At 37.1% G+C, this 19301-nt stretch overlaps 1 protein-coding gene across 2 annotated transcripts in view; it reads right to left on the bottom strand.

Annotated features, from left to right (window-relative positions):
- Positions 1 to 7431: 7431 nt before the first annotated feature.
- The window catches only part of LOC141433996 (uncharacterized), a 50678-nt gene continuing 38808 nt past the window's right edge, over positions 7432 to 19301 (bottom strand). For both annotated transcript variants that reach the window (XM_074096188.1, XM_074096196.1), the window contains one exon: positions 7432 to 7543. The gene's annotated coding sequence lies outside the window, so the exon portion shown is untranslated. The remainder of the gene's footprint in view (positions 7544 to 19301) is intronic.

Raw genomic sequence — 19301 nt, 5'->3', positions numbered from 1 at the left:
TTACACAAGAATTTTGATAAAATCGATTTGTTTACACTATTTATAAATTGGATTGATATACAATATAATATAAGTAACACAAGCATAATTTCAAAATGGTGAGAGCATAGTGAGAGCACAATTCTATACACTATTTATTACGCATTACCTTTATTTTTTAGTTGGTAGTGATTCACTTTAAACATTCATACATATTCTTCTATGTTCTAGTAATGTTGTAAAACTGCTAACCATGGAGTTCATTCAAAGTTCATCTTTCGCTGTTTATGTTTATGATAAATATATTGCTCGACCTTTATCTGTACCCTGCTGGCACGACTATACGCGCCTTGTGCGTGCGCGCGGTGTTCGTAGGCCAGGGGCACTACGGAATTCGAAGTTCGTATCGTACCCTCCCTCTCACTCTCGTATTAAATAATATAAGCGTCAGCGGGACGGCAAGATACGGAGTTCGAATTTTGCACTTCGTAGTATAGGGCCTGTTCATTGTGCGGCCGAGACGCTGGCCGCAAAGTAGGTAGTTACTTGGCAGCACACGCAATGAACAGAGAAAACTTTTGCCGTGCTGCCATTCGCCGTGTCTCTATGAAAACCAAACAGTGATGTTGGTAAATTAACATCTTATCTTCCCACATCTCTGATGGATACCAGACTATAGTCTGAAATTTAGTTTGCATACCCTTATAATAGAGTTTAAACCCTGTGTTGTATATCATTCATTATGTCATTTCATGTGCTATTATGGTACTCCAATTCAACCAACGGTGGTCGCGTATTTATTAAATACGCTATTAGAATTATGTCAATGTAATCCATCTTTTTGCACATAATAGATATCGATGGGCCCTACGTATAAGGGCTTAAGTGTAAAATCCTTACTTTACAGGACGGGCTTTCAAAGTCAAAAACTGTTGTAAAGAACTCAGATATGGTGTATCCGAGACTTCTAAAATTTGGCACACTAGCTAATAGTACTCTGTCCTTCAACCACAACAAATCAATTTTATAAAAATATTTTTTCATTAAAAAATATGGTGCATACGCCCATATACGTGAATTTCCGGGAAATAAACTTGTGTTCAAAAAGACAGTAAAAAGATCTATGTGGTACTTTGGCTCATATACCTACGCGTTCAACTTTAAAATCTTTGGTAAAAAATACATTACCCAAGATACTTGGAGAAATTAAAAAAAAGTAATACAATCACATTACGATATAGTATCGGGGTAGTGGCGTTCCGCTTGACGTAGACCTAAATGGCAGTTATGCCCACAGATTAAAAAAAAACCGCCCCGGGATTTACCGCGTAAAAGTATCAAACGTACGTTTGGCCCTTTAACGTTAAAATTGCATCTAGTTCGGCCATTTTACGTCAATGAAAACTCGAAAAATAATTCAATAACAGTGTTTTTTTAATCCACTATCTAAATATATATAGTTTATAGATACCTATAACGCACAAAACTCAAAATTGAAAAAAAAAACACTTTGGCCCTTATACATAGGACCCATCGATATTTATATTTGATTTAAATTGAGTGTTATATAAATAAATCAATGCGCAAGTGTCATCGGAAACGGTTAGCTCTCTAAACCTACGCTAGACTTCACTCTGGGTCGGAGGCCGTATTGTCTGACGCTCGGGCGCTCGCGATCGCATGCACTGTTTTCTACCGTCATCCTATCCTATACCGTGTGACAGAAAGAAATGACGAAAACGATTGTCATTCCGAACGCGTTAGACAATAAGTTCTTTGGTTTATTAGGCACTTCTATAATCAGCTTCTATAATTGTCCCTTAAAATCTAAAACTTGTCTAGATGTAATTTTGGCTAACTCTAGACCTAAGCACAGAGTTACGGCACTACAAATGCTAAGTGGATTTTGGGATAGGGCACGATTGTATTGCATTTCAGGCAGTGAATGCCTTGGTTTTTTAATTATTTAATAATGGATATTTAATGGAAAGCGCATCGTCGTGAAGAGGAGAATTCGCAAGCTTAAGGTAGCCGAATTATTACATTACGAATCTTATTGATAGATTTTTTTTCTTTGATGTTATTGTCTAACAATATTACGATATTGGTTTCTATTATTAAATTTTACTCTATTTGGTTTACTAAACATCATTTAATACTACGCGACATTATATAAGTTTCATGAAAGACTGGGTTGAGTGTGTAGGGGTCTTAGAGCAACGCGGGCTTCCTACCGGAAGGGAGTAGCCTTAGCGGTAGATTACCTTTAAAATTGTTCTGGCGGTCGTTGCGGGGGAAATGGTGCACACAAGTGCAGTTCCGCACAATTACATGCAAAAAAACTGCCAACTGACTGTAATGACGACGTTGACACATAAATAATTCAACAATACTTTAATAATTCGTGTACAGATGACTCAAAACTCACACATTGACAGTAACATCACTAAGTTCTTCATCGGCGAAAAGTCGGATTTATCGCTTGACCAATCCGAAATTTGTACGGATTAGCGGACTCGATGTTGGTAAACGAATCCGACAATAATATTCTGATAAAATGTACGACTGTTGTTTAAATGTAATTAAATAGCACTAATACGATAACAATTTACTTACATGTGAAATGTAACACCATCTTCTTGCAAGCTTTATGTCCCAGATCTCTTTTTACAGCAGAAAACTGAACTATTCGGCATTTTTAGCACTGCAGCGATCACTCGCGCGACTGAAAGTTTGAAATCCGCGCGAGTTTGAAATCCGAGCGCGCCTTTTTTTATAAAATTCGTATGCCCAGTTGGGCTTGTACTTTGACAGAGGGGAACGCGGCGAATGGCTACTCCCTTCCGTAGGAAGCCCGCGTTGCTCTAAGGTACATATTTATATTGTGCAAAGAGAAAAAAGCTAAGTTAGTGCCAAAAATAATGAATATCTGATACCAATAGTATCAAGCCGTAATGAATAGTATGGAAAACGTAAACAGTAGGTACCTACCCAAATGATTGGCTATTTTTCTAAAAATTACACATTCTAGGATCCCATACAATTTAAGTCAGTTGCTTTGCGATCCTGGAGCATGTTCAATAGTTTAGGAAAAACCTCGTCCGCTGATGTAAGTATAAGTTATTTGATACTGAATGTCCATTTGTCCAGCCAGGATTAAATAAGTACCAAGGAATCGGAAAACTTGAATGTGTAAACATTTGCTTTCTTTACTCTTACGCAGATTAAAATGAAGATTATATTTTTGTGTTTTTTTTTTGTGATGTCCTTGCCCAATGTTGTCCTTCAGTGACACCCGGACTAAGAACGGTCCATCCATTTAAGAAGCGGCCACATCGCTGCTTAAAAAACGGTGACGGTACGGAATCGCAGTGACACATCGTATGCGCACCGTTTTTTTGCATGCTTTCCACACCGCTGCTTAAAATACGCAGTGACGTGCCGTAAACGTCACGACTTTTGTTCGGTAAAAACCTGACTTTTACGGTACGTCACTGCGATGCGGTGTGGTAAGCATGCGATAAAAACGGTGCGCATAGGTACCGCATACGGTGCGTCACTGCGATTCTGTGCCGTCACCGTTTTTTAAGCAGCGGTTTGGCCGCACCTTTAGATCGATCTTAATGAAAATTTGCACTTTAAAGTTGAATATTTCGCAAACAGATCACTGAGTCAAGAAATCGTCTTGGCAACCCCTCAATGGACAAGACCTATCCAACGATACCCCACACTATAGGAGTTCAACTAATTTAGAGCCTCAGCGCGCGCGAAACGAGTGATTTGACAGATCGTTCGAGAACATTTATACGACATGCGATATGGGTGTCGACGTCGTAAGTACAGTACCTCTAAACACTATGTATACCAAAAAAATTTGAAAATATGTAGCCACACATTTTCATCATAAATATGTATCTATTACTGACACCAAAATTGTATTCATTAAACTGTTTCAGTATTATGTAATCACAAAATGCTTCAGAAAGTTGCATACTTAAATAAATTCCATTTAAATGTATCCACCTCGTAGGCAAAAATAAGTATACATGAATGGGTTCCATATACATATAACCACACCAATTTGGTAAATATTTGTATACGCCGTTTGATTCATAAATATGTATCCAGACTGCAACAACAAACCTTGTCTGACTGGCATAGAATCGTAAGTTGTATATTTAAACTGATTTGACAATTCACAAAACAGTGCGGACTTGTCACTGCATACGTCTATCTCACGATTATTCTAATGACGCACTTGACAGTCCTTAGATTGAATTGACTTGTAAATATTGAGTATTTCAGTTTAGGGTCATTCTCAGAAAGGTGCACTAAGCATTTTCGCTTTTAAAATCAATTGTTAATGGACCAAGTGATAAAGCACACTGTAGCGAGTTGGCAATTGGTATAACTATTAAATTGCCGGGCTATATATAATGTCTATCACCTATTGGGCATCATCGATTACGATAGCTGTAATTTTTTTTAAAACACAATGAATTATAAAGAATTGACAACAAGAGACATCATTTGCACTTGTCCAACTTCCAAACTTCACATTAAAGTGAATAGATAAAGATTATAGACTAGATAGAAAACACTACCTATTTGTAACTTCAGATAGGTTATATATTATAAAAGAAAGTCACTGGCTTCATGGAAGAACATCATTTTAAAATCAATTACTTACATATACTTATACTGTCAAGTGCAAGATCGCCATTCTGTCATCGTCATTCAGAAGCTGTCTTCTACAATTAAAATTACAATGATTAAAGATTGCAAATTATAGATGCTTCAGTGATCTGTCCTCAGTGGATGACCCGAACAACTTGATCGCTTTGGCTTAGTCGATATTAATGACCACTCTGGACGTTTCCAAGTATTTGGTGATCTTGATGGTGTATAAAAAATTAAAATATATCCATACCAAATTTCATCCAGCTCACTCCAGTCAGTTCATCCCCATTTTCTCCCCTTAAGGGTTGCTTTTGGAGATAAAAACTAAGTACCCTATGTTCAGCCCTTGACAGTCGAAACCAGTCGGTTTCGACGTGATACTGGAACAGACAGAGTTACTTTCAATTCATCACTCCATAGTATAAAACAAAGTCGCTTTTTTTGTCTGTACGCTTAGATCTTTCAAACTACGCAACGGATTTTGATGCGGTTTTCACAAATAAATAGTGTGATTCACGGTGTCTATGTATACCGTAACCGTGTTGTGCCGGAACGGGTCACCAGTATATAATATTATTTTAATGGAGTATGGATTCGTAGTATGTATGTCCCTGCCCGCATGCAGGTTACGAAAGAGACAATACAGTAATTCTTCAAAACGAATCAAAATATCAAATCGTGTTTACATATTTATGAATCAAACGGCGTATACAAATATTTGCCAAATTGGTGTGGTTATATGTATATGGAACCCATTCATGTATACTTATTTTTGCCTACGAGGTGGATACATTTAAATGGAATTTATTTAAGTATGCAACTTTCTGAAGCATTTTGTGATTACATAATACTGAAAAAGTTTAATGAATACAATTTATTGGTGTCAGTAATAGATAAATATTTTTGATACAATGTATGACTACATATTTATGCAACCTTGTTTTTGTTTACATATTTTTAGACGTGACTGTACCTACCTATATACACTGATACCTACAGCCCACGGCATGTTAGTCTAGCGATAGCCGTTAATGCACAGAAGTATGAAATAAGGTATTACGGGAATCTGAGCGACGCGCGGGGCGGGTGGGGCTGGCAAGCGAAAGCGCTAATTGACGAGCCTGTGATATGCGTAAAAAATAATGGTCACCGCTAGATTACGTGCCTCGGGGTGTACCGTCGGTATTGTTTTTACCCGACTGCCCGAAGGAGGGTTATTTTTATTCAGTAATTAGTATAATATTAGCGTAACTCCACTTACCCTATTTATTTACTTCATTTACTTACTGTAGTGTCCTGGAACTTCTGCAATCTGTATCCGTAGGTAGATGAAGATTTTTATCTTAGAGATAAATATTAGGTTGGTACTTGGGCTACCTACGACTTTTGCTTGATACCCAAAACCATATCATTTTTAGTTAAACAATTTATTTAAGGCCACTCCAAAAGAAAAGCTTTCAGAAAACCAAGTCCCTCCCCCTTATTTAATACAAAACACATGGCAGGAGCGAAGCAGAAGAAGAATATTGGGTAAGTATGTCAATTTAAACTGCGTCTTCGATAGATCTGCTTCAATGGAAGTTCGCTTGAAATCAATCGCTTCAATGGACCAAGTGATAAATCACAGTAAGTACGAGATGGCAATTTGGTATAACTATTAAATTGCCCGGGCATTATACATAATGTCTATCACCTATTGGGCAGAGTAATAAAAAAAAGTTTCATTAGGTACTATTATTTTATTTTTGGCTTAATTTTCTAGACGTATTTACCTAAACCGAGTGTGGCCTGTAAAACGAGCAAAAAATTAAGTACTCTTCAATCTGAACAAGATTAGTTCAGCGAGTTTTAAAAATAATTGAGTATTTAGATTTACCCTTTTTTATTCAAATTAAATACTGCTATCAATGTATGCCATCCTAGAACACAGACACAGAACACAACACAACACAACTGACGTCGCCAATCGCGCTACCAACATCAAGCATTTTGCTTTACATTGCTTTTTCGAATAAACTTAAAAGTGTAATAAAAATTAAAAAACTAATTATTTTTAAAAGTCGCTGATCTAATGTTGTTCAGTTTGACGAGTATGATCTATGTTTTAATTATTACCTCATATTACAGGCCACACCCGTTATATGTAGGTGTATAATACGTAGGTATATAATCTTAATAATAATAGTTAAACCTAATACGCTCCTTCCTCCTCGCTGCGCACGTTGTCACACCCACTGACGTCGCACAGTCGCACCTAAACTTTCCGATTGAGTGAATCACACTTCAGTTTCCCAAAAATCAGTTGCAATCAAATTTCCCAACGATCACGTAAGTAGGTGTACTTAGCAATTTTCAAAATGACAAGACAATGTGATAAGATAAATAATGAAGTTTAAATAATAAGTATTGATTGGTCCAGTACCTACAGCTTGCCACTATTTATAATGCCCTTATTCATCTCTTGGTCCATGACAACACCAACGCGACCTTCTGATGTTCGCTATGTTAGCTACACAGCCCTCTTTGGTCCTTTTTATCGGTTAAAAAAAATAGGTGGTTTGACGTTAATTACCATGTAGCATATATGTATTTAACACACGTACAACAACTACGTACACCACGCTAGTTGTTACGTACAACAAACTAACACATACTTGCCTTGTTTCATAAAACCACACTCATGTAGTGTAGGAGGACCCTTATTACGTAACAGTAGCATATACTACTATTAGGTTTAGGTATTTTTACTTACTTAACAAATAAAACTTAAACTTAAAACATAATTGTTTATTGTGTCGAACATTAATAAATAACAAACTAGGCTATTGTTACCACGTAGTGGGTATTAAAGGTAATAGTTTTTTGATGACTGGCTCCTCTGGACCTGTAAATTAAAAAAAAAGAACAAATTAATGGCATATATAGATTATAACTGTTAAGAAACTCGCAGTGCAAGATAACAAAGCAATTTCATAGTAATTCAAAAACGTAGTTTAAAAATAAACAAAAACTTATAGACACGCAGCCATCAGACTCCTACGTATCATCAAGACATCATGTACAGTCAAGGACAAAGATATCGACACAGCCAAAGTTACAAAAATATGTATACACGACTATGCACTTAACATTAAGGCCGTCTATACATATTTTTGCAACTTTGGCCGTGTCGATATTTTGCCCTTGACTGTACTTACCTAAAAGTTTTATGCTGGGTCCAGTCTATATGTTATCGGACATATTCTATCATATTTAACTGCGTCCAGCGCTTTCCGAGTTAACTGCGTCCAGCGCTTTCCGAACGTGTAGACCCAGCATTACACACACAACCCCTGTATAATGCTGTTCTTTTGGCAACTAAAATTAATACAAACCAATTAGTGTTTTTGTAAAGAGGTTGTTATTCCTTTTTCTAAGTCGCTTGTTAAGTTGACAATAGTTAACTTTTATTATATCTGTCACTTTGAACCTTTGATCTTTTCCTTTATGTTTCCTTTGCCGGGCATAGACAAGGCAAACGTAACTCTACATTTTGTAGATACTTTTTATGAATAAGGGAGTTTCACCCGTTGCAGGCCAAACCTTCGAGGCATCGAGTAAGTAGGAAGGTATAAGAAGTAACGACTTGGACAGAACCAGCTGGATTAATAAGATTGCTGATGGCTGAAGAAGATGGGTTCAGAAGAAATACAGAAATATACCGTCTTGTCAATGGATATATGGTATACTTCATAGAATAGACCATGAGTGTAGATCAATCTAACGTTAAGTAGGTATCATCTCAGACTTAGCTGTGAATTTACATAATATTTAAATTCACGTGCAGTAGCTACATAATATGTAACTGTTATTTTAATAATCATATACAAGTACAGGTATTTTCAACACACTTTTCTGGTGCACCTGTACTAAATATTGAACTTCACGTTTTCATTCATAATCATAATCATTAAAGTATAGGGCGATGGAGCAACACTTTCAAGTGAAGTATGGTGGGCAGCCAACTTGTTAATGCATCAGTCATCTAAGGCAATAAGTATTTATTGGTCCATGTTATGCTTATGTTATCACATTTTAGTAACGAGCCAAAATCAAATGGAATATAGGTATACTACAAAATAGCATAGGCAGGAGAGCATGGCACGATTAGATTTAAAAAGGGAAAGTTCACACACAAATCAGTACGAAACTGCACAAAAATTAAGTATTTAGGTAAGTACCTAAAGTAATTTCTTTTGCCGTCGAACTTTAGGCAACAGAGCAGTCAACAAAGCTGGCTGTGATATGAGAATTAAATCATAACCACGTCACAACCACTTTGCTGGCTGCCTACTGCACCTGTCTTCTTTCTTCTCTGTTCTGGGACATTCTGCATGACGAATCGTGGTGAGTGAACTACTCACCGCTCATCAAAGCTGGCTGTGATATGGCACGTATAAGCATAATAACAACCACTTTGTGAGCAACAAGTCGTCCGGCTGCTTCAACAGTAGTTACCGTAGCACCTACCCACAGCCCAACTCGTCAAAAATGGCTGTGATATGAAACGACAACACGACACAACCATTTTGACGAATGGGCCACGGTCTGGCATCGCGCGCGTGGCCTCGCTGAGTCGAACTGGTCTCCGCAAACCGACCACATCAAAGTGGCTGTGATATGAAGACGATTAGACATTTCACGGCCGCTTTGACAGGCTAGGCCCGAGAAAAGTGATACAGTTTCTAGTTAGCAGCTACTCGGACTGAAGGAGGCGGTTTTGAATGAGGCCATGCTCATCAAAGCTGGCTGTGATAGCTGCGTCGTGACCTATAACAAACCGACTTTGATGGCACGGCCACATTGAGTGTGCCTGAAACGAATATATGTATTCGATCATAATAACAATAGCATAGCACTTTTCTGTTTGTTTTAAAATATACTACTATAAGAAATCAAGATTATGTAGGTATAAGGCTTGTTCACGAAAAAAAAAGTAGCCGCCTGAAGTTGGGCCTTCATAAGTAAATAGAAAGTTTTAAGTATAGTAAAATATAACATTTCAACAAAGATACTCGTAAAATCTCATTGAATTATTGATAAAATCAACATGCCGAGAATAAATAGTGTCCTATTATACAGAAAAGGGAATTTCCATGCGTCGACTTGCAAAAAGATATAAAACATCTAAAGTCGGCGTGCGATAAGTTATTAAGAAGTTTGGGGACTTTAATACACTATCTAGAAAGCTAATCTGCCAGAAAGAGTTGGCAAAAAAAGGCGACGTTAAACTGAAATTGGACGCGGCAATAGTAGCATCTTTTCGTTAAAATCCATCGGCGTCTACTCAAGATGTAGCTAAAAAGTTAAAAACTTCGGTCAGGAATCTATCTTTTTGGCGTTATGTACATATGTAGGTACATATATGCCAAAAAGATAGATAATTTACAGACCAGGAAAAACAGAAAATCCCTGAAAGGAGCGCCTGTCCAGCTTGAAAAAGCAAAATCTCAGGCTAAAAACTTAAAGAAAAGCATTTGAATGGATGATGAAACTTATGTTAAAAAAGACATTAGCATGTTACCGGGGCCGCAGTTTCAGTCAGGATGTTCCAGAACATCATATGCCTGGTTTTTGAAAAATTCGCCCAAAAGATCTTGGTATGGCAATAGCTATTTGCTCGTGTGGGCTTAAAAGTTAGTTTTTTTGCTACCGGTACAATCAAGCGGGAACAGTCAAGCGATTCGCCCACTCTTAGCCACTTGACAGTCCGACAAATGCTTCAAGCCGCCCGTGGATACTTTAAGTGTCATAAAGTTTAACCTTGATTTTGTGCTGAAATCTTATATTATTAGCTTTTATTATGTAAAAAGTATTTGAATCAGTAAACATTAATTTAAGTCACAGTATTTTTTTCTTTATTTAAGGACTACCTAGTTAGAAAATTGTGGACGCGCGGCGCGGTGCGTCCGTCGTTAAAAAACCCAGACGGTTGGAGGTATATTGGCTGCGCACTTCGGACTGTCAGTCAAGTGGAGGTATTAAATAAAAATTGACATTGTATTTTTTTATATTCACACACCAACATACAGAATTGCCTGTCTTTATTTTAATTACTGTGAGATATACACGATTTACTTAAATACATTTATCATGAACCTATCCTATTCAATCTTTGCATAAATAATTTGATGTAACGAGAGTTGAATGATTACACACACAGCTACAAAAAGAACTGATGGCACAAAAGGAGAATGAATGAAATCTCCTGCAACTCTCGTCGTACTACCTATAGTAAGGACGTATAGAACGTACTATACTAAACGTTACGTATAGCTTCTAGCTTTCTACTATTACCTATATTAAAAACTAGGGTCTAGGAACTTGATCATGATCGCCATTAATGTCAACGTGAACAAGTGTTTTCGAGTTCCGATTTCCCAAGTCGCATACGCAACGCATGCAGTAAAAACGTTACACAAAGCGAGTATTAATTCGATTCCAATCTGCGTTATACCGGGTGTGGCCTGTAATACGAGCAAAAAATTATAATATAGATCGTGCGCTTCGCTCGCGCCTTAACCTTCTGAACCTAAACTATCCAAGTTGCTTCTGCTCCGAACCGTCTTGCTCGCTCGCTCGCATAAATGAAATGATGAAGCAAACTTTGCAACATAAAAATGTTGCGAAATAACAAAAATGCTAAGTAAAATTAAGCCAACGATTGGTTTGCCAAATGAAACTTCGGCGTTAAGTGAAATTTGGCGAAACATATTTCGCCGAGAAGGCAGTGCTGGTGCACTGCCTTTTCGGCTTTTTTTTGCCTGTAACATGGCTTCATTTTATTTAATTTGACTCTAAACAATCTTAAGTATCTATAATAGTTGATCAGTTTCCGATTGATCAGTTTACTTAGTCGGAGTGGAGAAAGGGTAGGTATTTATACAGTCGAATCATTTGATTATTGTCCCACCGTAGAAGTTCTCACGGTAAGACGTAAGAGTCACAATGAAGTCCCTTGTCAAGCAATGCGATGTCACTATGACTTTTTCTACGAAAAGGTTCCGCGTTGGGTCACGATTCAGTTGGTTCGATAGTACAATACTGGTATCATACAAACAGGAATGCCCAAAAAGTTTTTTTTTTTATGGTATAGGGGGCAAACGAGCAGGCGGATCGCCTGATGGTAAGCGATTACCGTCGCCCATGGACACCTGCAACACCAGAAGAGTCACAAGTGCGTTGCCGGCCTTTAAGGTAGGGGAGGAATTTCAAAAGGTTTTCTCTATCCTACTCTCCTCCCTAAAATTACTAAGAATTTTTTATGAAGCTTATTTCTCAGATCAAATTTTAATTTAATAATTGCTTTGCTAGTCCTATTTTTATAAAAACACTTTTTAGGGTTCCGTAGCCATAATGGCAAAAACGAAACTCTTATAGTTTCGCCATGTCTGTTTGTCTGTCTGTCCGTCCGCGGCTTTACTCGGAGACTATAATCAGTGCTAGAAAGCTGTAATTTTGCACGGATATATGAAGCAAAAATGCCGAAAAAACGATACAAAATATTTTTTTTGGGTACTCCCCATATACATAAGGGGGAATTTTTTTTTCTCGTCTAACCCTATAGTGTGGGGTATCGTTGGATAGGTCTTTTTATCTTTTTAAATCATTGCGAGTTTGTGAAGACGATTTTTCGATTCAGTAATCTGCTTATTTGCAAAATACTCGTATTCAACTTCACCGTACAAATTTTCAAACTTACAAGGAACATTATAACGGCTAAGTTTGCTTGAGAATTATTAGTAGTTTAAGAGTAAATAGCAGCCTATGGTATAAAATATACTAAGCGGCACAAAATATTGCCCACTCTCCATACAAAATAACCTATTTTTGCATACATTTGAAGGCCAGATTTTTTGCCACTCAGTATATATCTAAATTTGGAAGATTCCCTCCCACAAAATACAAAATCCTTATAAAAATATTACTTACTTGATTTATAGTAACAGCTACGGAACCCTATTTCGGTCGTGTCCGACACGCTTTTGGCCGGTTTTTGGTATATTCTGCCGTATTGAGTCTTAAATTAGGTGCTGATTATATTTAGTCTGTTTAGACATGTTTTATTGATAAAGGGACGGAAACGGGCAATTGCCCAATTCCCAATTACCCAATTGGGTCGCGTGATGATTAGAGGTCACCGCCACCATAATATGAAAACCAGTAACCCCAAGAGAGACATCGCTAGTCCGTTGCCGAGTACATGTTTATCGTCACTACTTTCAAAAAAGCTCGTAACTCAAAATCGATATTTTTTCTGAGTTAAACTTTATGAACATTATTTCAAAGCATTCACGATATGCGTATGTAATAAGTTAGCTTAGAAATTTCAAGAGAAAACGCTGCCAGTATTTTCGGGACCATTTCTAAGGGTTTCTGTTCATAACACGTATTATTTTTAGTTTTTTTATTTGTAGGTACTTTAGTTATAATAATTATTTATAAATAGTTTTTTTTCTTTCTTCATTAATGTGTATTTTTATCTTGAAGACGGAAGTTGATTCCACAATTCTTTGTACGAATGGCCGTAGCGAAATAGCAAAAGATAGTGGCTGGATATTAAATTAGATTTATTAGTAATCACTAACTAGAAACAGTCAAATTTACCCAGTACGAGTAGATATTATAAGGCATAATATAGAGGTTTCCGCTACACGTCTCCTGTTTAGAGTAAGCAAGTAAAAGCATTTAAGTAGTTCGAGGCTTGACGCGATACAAACTTCAAAGATTAACTTAAACAGCCATGTAACACTAACTAGGAATTTTATTTATTGTCGGAGCGGAGCGAAGCGCGAGAGAAGCGTTTCCGGTTCAGCTTTGGCATCTCCATCCGTCTGTTCTCCTCTACAGATTGCACTTCCCAACCGATTTTCGTGAAATTTTATGAGCATGAGGCCTTATTGTCTGAATATATGCCTATACATACCCAATATGGAATCACAATTAATTGTTTTCGCCAATTATTTCTGTCACGATGCAGGATGAGGGAGGGTAAAAGGAGACGATGTATGAGAACGCGAGCGCCGGCGCCAGGTCGTTAGACAAATACGGCCACAGGTTTGATAATCATATATTATGGTTTTTTTATCGATTCTTTTTTTGGATAAAATTCAAAATGGCGGAGTCATGGGTTCAACAATGTAAAAAAACATATTTCAGGCCTCTAGAAAATCTCGCGAGGTCTAAAGCTTCCACTGCCACAAGTTGATAACCTTGTAATGGTTGAAAAATAGTGTTTTTATTAGTGTTAGCTTACGCTAAGGTAGTAAAAGGTATAAGGAAGATCCATATTTAATCAGAGTTAACGCTTATATGTATTTGTGACTTTGTCCACATTCCAGGAGTGTAGGTACATTATCTATTTCAAATACAGGTACAATAAGGTAAAATTTTGTTCACGTGAAATTAGTGACACTTAATTTCTATACTTCCATAGCTATTGAACTGATTCTAAAAATTCTTTATCTGATAGAATGTAACGCTATCTTTGATTAAAATTAGCGTCCTTTCTGAGAAAGTATTATGGGGAACACAGACAGACAAGACCATATAGTGAAGAACTGTAAGTATTGCGCAAAATCCCCAAAACTTGACGGTATACCTAAGTGACGACGTGCGGGGTTGCCACAAGTTTGTATAGCAATAGAACACAATAAAATTGTTGGCAGTTTGGAAACAAACGGCTTTTGTGTCTTGTAGGGAGCTGTTGGCGAGTTATGTTCGCATCTGCCGTTAACTGCAGCTGCGCGGCAAAAAAACAGGAGGGAGTCCGCCCTGCGTCTACGCACAGGTAGTTTTGTGTTAGTTTTGTGCACATTATCTGGTTAGGAAATAATGCGAATTGTTTACTGACGAATGTTATGCATGTGGATAAATAAGTATATGTTTTATCACAAATATAGAAGCATAATTACCCAGTTCCTGGGCGACCGAGCTTTGCTCGGGCTAAACCTCGACAATAAGCGTTTTCCCTGAGATAAGACGAAGCTAGATCGATTTGTCATCCCGGAAACCCCCACATACCAAATTTCATCGAAATCGTTGAAGCAGTTCCCGAGATTCTGATTTTATATATATAAATATATATGCTCGTTCAAAGGTATTAGATAGATAGATTAGTAGGTAAATGAATATTGTAACAATGTAGAATTATGAGAGAGAATCAGTTTAAACTTCACGTAGTTTTAAACTTTTGATGATGAAAGCGAAAAATCAATGATATTAAATAGTTCCTCATCAGTCATCACTCGTCACATCACACACACCGCTTTGCCGTATAATACTGTTAAAATGTTGATCGTGATGTTTCCATTGGTCAAGAAATACCATAAAACTATCATGTTAAAATATCTCCAGTTTTCAGCAGACCTCACAATGCAATTGAAAGTGATTAAACTAAATACCAACTAAAGGCATTATAAAAGTATTTAAGCGACAACACAAGTCAAAATTCAACTTCAGTTCTAAAGTAAACTATACTACTAATTTGAACTAAATAAAAGTATTTTAAATGGAATCGGACCAAGCGAAGGCAGATAAAAATACACCCTGTGCTGCATCCTGTTGTGTAGTTTTTCAATTTCAAAAACATGTTCTTAAGGAACTACTGATTGATTTTGTTTCGGATTTCTGTTTTCAGAAATACTGGTTTATTGATACTAAAATAGGTATCATCTACTTATATGATATCTGTAGAATGGTATGTACGTATGAACCAACAACTTTCGCAAGTATATCTATGTACTAACGAACCAACTAAATCGTGACCCACTGTGGAACCTATTCGTAGAAAAATGTCATAGTGACATTGCATTGCTTGACAAAGGAATTTATTATGACACTGTGAGAACGGTCTACGGTAGGTCAGGGATAAAATGGCTCGATTGTACATAGTTGAATTTAATAGTGAATAACGTAATCCTCCTTTTTGCCATTCGAATAAAAAAGGAAAAATTATATAATATAAAACCTAACCTACTATGTATTATAAGTAGGTATTGAAAAGTTTAAAAAGCTTATTGACAAAAAACAAACTCCTCCATTTTTTTTAAATCATTTAAGTGCAACACACACAGAGAGCGGGCGCGGGTCGTGCGCGGGCCCGCGACGGGCATATTTGCATGGCGGTATATGGACGCCTTCACACAGAACGCGGGCGCGGGACGGGCGCAGGACGGGTCGTGCGTGGGCCCGCGCCCGTCGCACGTCGTCACAAACAGCGCGCGGGCCGAGCGCAGAGTTACCAACTCTCAAAAATATTTATCCCTAAAGCTTAAGTTAAAAACCCACAATTTGTACTTTAAAGTTGAATATTTCGCAAACAAATCACTGAATCGAAAAATCGTTTTAGTAACCCCCTAATGGTTTTAATTTAAAATACCCCACACTATAGGGTTGGATGAGTAAAAAAACCCCTACTTTACGTCTATGGGAGGTACAAAAAAAAATTTTTTTTATTTTTCATTGTACAATTTGTCGGGATAGTTTTCATATATATCCGTGCAAAATTACAGCTCTCTAGCATTGATAGTTCCTGAGCAAGGCCGCGGACGGACAGACAGACAGACATGGCGAAACTATAAACTAGTTACTGCGCATGAATACGGTTTTTAGGGTTCCGTAGCCAAAATGGCAAAAACGGAACCCTAAAAACCGTATTCATGCGCAGTAACTAGTTCATTTTGGCGAGAATAAAATCTAAGTATTTTATTTTTTTAATTAATTGGTACTACAGAAAAATCTGATATTTTTTCCATTGACTAGTATAAGCTTATTCCTGTCGATAAAAAAAAATCAGCCACTTTTAAAAATTCGATATTCGAGGGTAAAATCTTTTTTTTTTTCATTCATATAAGTTAATATTCAATTGTAAAATAAACAAAATTGACAAGTGACATTGACGTGATACCTATATATGAGAGGCATCAAAAATAATCCACTTAATATTCGACCTGTAGATTGTCCTCTGAAAGTTAATGGAAATCAAAAATAACACGGTATATATTGCTACAATTACCTCTCCGTTTCTAGCACATCGCAGCGACTGGTTTGTTGGTTGGTAATAGAGGATCACGAGTATAGACATAACATCGAGATAAATAATTTTAGCAATATTTTAAATCGTAATAAGTCCCGGGGGCCTATTAGCTACGAATAATCAAGATTACTTATTGTATAGAAGTGTGAATTCATTACCATGACTCATTTGTAAATTAGTAAAATTATCTATCACACCAAACAAGTGGAAAACACAAATACCAATAGCTTTATTTTGTAGTGCCACAACCTATCTGATCCGGTGGTCAAAAAACTGAAACCAATGCCACTACCGTATCAATAGTTCCCGAAAATATAATTCGAAAATGGTGAAAAATACGTACTGAACAAGAAAAAAAATCATTTAACCAATTATAAAAGCACACAGCAGATTTTTACCGTTTTAAAAACGTACCCAGATCGGTACCCAGACTTAGGTAACTGTGTACTAAGGTTAAGTAGTATCAACACGTATGAAACGATCGTCCCAGGATCAACGATTTAATTTTGTATAACCCTGGACCATAGAAAGGCCCTCACAGCGATGCCGTCGCCAAGTCAGAAAGTTTATGGCACTAGGTATACTCAAATACATATTTTATGCACAAAACGTTAGTGTCGTCAAACAATAAAGAGAGAAAATGAAGAGGGCTTTCTTGGTTAATTTTGACGTAAAGTGCTTTCTCTTCACGCGGTAGCAAAGTAGTGGGAGAGAAAATGTTTTTCATTCATCCGTTTTCTACTCTTTCTTGTCATTCTCGTATAATGTGACGACATAATGATTTTCTTGGTTAGCAAATCCATTCCGTTGAAATCCAGATGTTGAGAAAAGTCTTCTTACCTCGTCGTCCGACGATCATTGCTCAGTCCGCATGAAAGACAAGGTAGTGAGAATTTGTGATGTCAGGGACATCTCACTACCCATGTCTTTCACGCAGCAAAGAGCAGCTCCGATGTCGCGTCTCGAAGGCCTGCGATGAAACTTATAAATAGGAAGGACCCTTTGCAATCCAATTTAAAGATTTTTTTCCTGTTGTAACAGGTAGGTACTTTGACCGAGTTTCTCTCGTAACAACACAAGTTCCACATCAGAAGGCAACGACGTAACTACGCCAAAGTTCATTGTCAAGAGTTGGGATAGGTTGTTGACATTGCACGCGCATGGAGGAAACTCGCAGATGCAATGATGTATCACACGATTATTACATCACTTCTATTAACTAATAGCCGCCGGCAATCATCGGTTTACTGTCAATCCCTACAAATGGAAAATCGTCCACATGAATTGACTATTTTAAATTCGGACCGAAATTAATACGCTCCAAAATGAATTTGGCAAAATGTAATTGTGCTGAAATCGTCAAGATTCAGAATGGACAGTTTTCCTAGTTGTATTTAAAATCGGCATTTTTCTGCTTGGACACGTATAATTTTAAGCTGTCGATTTTCCATTTGTACTCAATGACAGTAAATCCAATCGTGTATTGCCTGCTCGCCTGCTAACGTGTTTCTTGCTGCTCTTAGCATTTGGCGTCAATTAAATGTCAAAATATTACTTTCACGTCGACAGCGTGCGAATCTAGTTTTCATTAAGTGTACCTAAGTACAGTCACCAGCACCAATATCTGACACGACTCTATTTCTAGGGCCGGAAGGACCTGTCAGATATTTTTGCACGCTCCGCTATGGTAGATATTAATGCTGGTGACTGTACCTACAAAGCCAAAGCAAATCTGGGGGAAACTACACCAGCAAACAAAAGTAAAGCGATACTTTGTAAGTAGAGATTTCCTACTGTTTTATGAACCTACTGGTCAGGTTCAGTAATAGTTTGTTTAAAAAAATTGTTGAAGTCATGTAAAGCTTAGTGAGTAACCTATATTACATTACGTCACTACTTTAAAAAAAAACTCGTATATCAAAATGGATAATTTTTCTGAGTGCACTATATGAGCATTATGTCAAAGTTCAACTTTGTTGACGTACAGTCACCAGCATTAATATCTACCACAGCGGAGCGTGCAAAAATATCTGACACGTCCTTCCGGCCCTAGAAATAGAGTCGTATCAGATATTTATGCACGCTTGTTGTGTCAGATATTGGTGCTAGTGACTGTACTTATTGATTGAGATTTTTCAAAGTAGTGATGATTTGTGGTCAACTAGTTGGGTACTAGAGAAATTGTGTTTAGAAAACCAAACGTTCTGATAAATTTGATGCGGCGTATTCTTCAGACATTCCTGATTTTTACGAAAGCGGCGGCAGAATAAAACCTACCTACAAGAGTAATTTGTGTTTTTAGTTTTTATCGAAACACATTGTAAGCTGTTTGTGATGGCTATGAGAAATACCTAACGAACTTATTATGCTAAGCTATACCTGTTCGTAATTGCTACCTTGATATTATTGGCCACTATTGGGTTAGTGTTCAAAACAAAATATTGATCAAATTGGTAAAGCGCCGACGAATAGACATAGATACTCCGTTAATCATATTTGCACAGTCCGACTATGTAAACAAGCATCAATCTTCTACGATGGTGAGCGCGACTTATGAATTTATACA

The sequence above is a fragment of the Choristoneura fumiferana genome, chromosome Z (genome assembly GCF_025370935.1).
Source record: "Choristoneura fumiferana chromosome Z, NRCan_CFum_1, whole genome shotgun sequence".
Classification (NCBI taxonomy): domain Eukaryota; kingdom Metazoa; phylum Arthropoda; class Insecta; order Lepidoptera; family Tortricidae; genus Choristoneura; species Choristoneura fumiferana.
This window is presented reverse-complemented; position numbering and strand designations above follow the sequence as displayed.